The sequence below is a fragment of the Belonocnema kinseyi genome, chromosome 4 (assembly GCF_010883055.1).
Source record: "Belonocnema kinseyi isolate 2016_QV_RU_SX_M_011 chromosome 4, B_treatae_v1, whole genome shotgun sequence".
Taxonomy (NCBI): domain Eukaryota; kingdom Metazoa; phylum Arthropoda; class Insecta; order Hymenoptera; family Cynipidae; genus Belonocnema; species Belonocnema kinseyi.
Window position 1 is genome coordinate 135,315,844 of NC_046660.1, and position 2,771 is coordinate 135,318,614.

The 2,771-nt window shown below is 31.8% G+C and overlaps 1 protein-coding gene across 1 annotated transcript in view; it reads right to left on the minus strand.

Annotated features, from left to right (window-relative positions):
• Nucleotides 1–2,467, minus strand: part of LOC117171121 — a 259,952-nt gene extending 257,485 nt beyond the window's left edge. The window contains exon 1 of the mRNA XM_033358174.1: nt 2,236–2,467. The gene's annotated coding sequence lies outside the window, so the exon portion shown is untranslated. The remainder of the gene's footprint in view (nt 1–2,235) is intronic.
• Nucleotides 2,468–2,771: the final 304 nt, after the last annotated feature.

Below are 2,771 nucleotides of genomic sequence, written 5' to 3' on the forward strand. Positions count from 1 at the left end.
GAAAAAACTTGTTCTATAACAAGGTGAATCGAAAGTATTTTTAACTCGAAAAAAACTGTATAAAGGCGGTCATTTCGACGATTTTCTGATTTTCATACACTATGGGTGGTTTTAAATACTTTTCCCGGCGGCTCTTATCCAACTGAAAAAACTTGTTCTATAACAAGGTAAATTTAAAGTATTTTTAACTCGAAAAAAACCGTATAAAGGCGGTCATTTCGACGATTTTCTGATTTTGATACACTAGGGGTGATTTCAAATATTCTTTCCGGCGGCTCTTACCCCCTGAAAAAACTTGTTCTATAACAAGGTAAATTAACACTATCTTTTATTGGGCAAAAAAGTGTATAAAGGCGGTCATTCGGCACATTCTGTGTTGCCCCTATCTGCAATACATTTTAAGGTGTTCTAGCCTTAAAAAACATTTTTTTTTTTTGAGATTTTTTCGTATAATACTCACTTTTATGCTTAGCTGAACTAATTCCGCTAGGCTAATTTCAGGGAAAAAAAAATATTTTTTTTTTGCATTTCGTTCATTTGAACGTTCGGAACTTCAGGTACATAGTAAAATTGAATTGTGACGAAATAGTTGAAATCGGATTGATTTTGTAGCCGGAATCGTATTTTCAACATTTTTTCATAAATTTCCCCCACTAAGTGATGTAAGACCATGATTTTTATATTCATTAATTACGTCACGCCCTACCTATGAAAAATAAAGACATTTGCTATTCAGATCTTATAATGAAATTCTTATATTCCTTCCCACGCTCAGTTCACGGTGTGCCTGAAAATGGGTTTAATGACAAAAAATTTCACCACAGATATTGGAACTACAAAAATTATATTTATTATATTTATTTAACTATATTAGTATTGTTTCATAATCATATAATTATATTAAAACGCACATAATATCGAATTATTACTAATTTTGCTAAATAAATCTCTTAAAAGACGGAATGATTATAAAATAATTACGAAATAATTTAATTATATGTTGTATATGTTGTTTTGAAATCGGCATGAACAGATTCTGTGAACTGCTCACTAAAAAGTCCCAGGGCTTTGCCTGTTCTGCAACAGAGATGTAATATATGAAAAAACACTGCATGAACTTTTGGTGTAATAGATATCTCCAAGTTACAGTAGCTTTCTTGAAATGCAGACATATTATTTTCAAAGTTTGCTTTTAAATCTTGAGAAAAACAAGAAGCTACAACTGCTCGAATATCTGGAAAACACTTTATGTATTTAAAGCATTTGATACAACAAAAACTACGTAAAATGTCTATTTTATTTAACAGTATTTGACAAGAATATAGAATCTTTTCATGCCGATTTCAAAACAAGTTGGGCTAAATTTAAAGTAGCTTATACAAATTCTATGTATCCTGAGAATTTATTAAAAGTAGTTTGAGAATATAACTTTCATCACGTTTAAAATGGAATAATAGAATAGAAAAATGAACTTTATTTGTTTCTATAAATTTTTATAAATAATTAAATATGATTGTGTAATATTAATGGATATATTTTGTACAAGATATATATAATAATAATCACTATAAAATACTTATAACTATTAAATTTAATAAAAAAACTGTTTTGAAAATAAATGCCCATATAATTAAATTATGTCGTAATTATTTTATAATCATTCAGTATTTTTAAGAGATTTATTAAGTGAAATTAGTCATAATTCAACATTATGTGCATTTTAATATAATTATATGATTATGAAACGATACTAATATAGTCAAATGTATACAATAAATATAATTTTTGTAGTAAATTATTTAAATTTAATATTTTTTTAAATTTCAAACGCACTTTTTTGTCGAAACAGCCTTACGAAAATTGTTGAAATTCGGCACAGATCCTTCATTTGAATGTACTAATCGATTCCCGTTCAATTATCTGTGGTGAAATTTTTTGTCATTAAACCCATATTCAGGCACACCGGAGTTGTCAATGAATTGATGTATACCTGTGAGTCCACCTACTCAATCTATACTCTCGTGTCAATGATGCAAAATAAGGAGTAGGGGAAGCTAAGTTCTTACGACCGCGGCAAACCCGAGGGGTACGGAGAAAGAGAAGTAGATAGCAGTCGGGCCGTGACGCTACCGTGAAGACTTGAAAAGGAGTAGGAGTTGTAGACTTGTAGAAAAAGAAAAAGCCTTGAGGCAACAAGAGGGAGTATGAAAGAGCAAGAATGAAGAGAAGCCCAACCTGTACGTGTACGATATACTTTGCGGTTACAGTATTTGATCGTAAAACCCAGCTGGAAGATGATGATCATTCCAAATAATTCTTGCTTCCATTGATAATGCTAATCTGGTAATTCACAAAATTCCATTGTAACTGCATTTTAGTTTTTTTCATTGTCCCGAATGTGTTAAAAATTACACTTTCACTTCGTACTTCGACAAACGCTCGCACTTTCAGAGAGGTAACTGCGGATTCTGAGGCTCTGAGGTCCGAGGTCTGTACCAGTGACTGTTCGTTCTTCTCCTCCTCCCCCTCCCCACCTACTGCACCTTATATTCTCCTCAGGTCTGCTTTTACGGTACTTCTACTTACCTCTTTCAGTTGGTTCCCATTTGAAAATCTAGTTCAGAGAATTAAGGCTTTTTTCACCACAAAATTTTAGAATGGAAATGAGGTATGCGATCATATATTGTTCATGACTGGGATGAAGGCTGGTATGTTTGCAGGCAAAAATATGTGTTCAGAACGAATTGCGCAATGTTCAAAGTTGGCGAAAT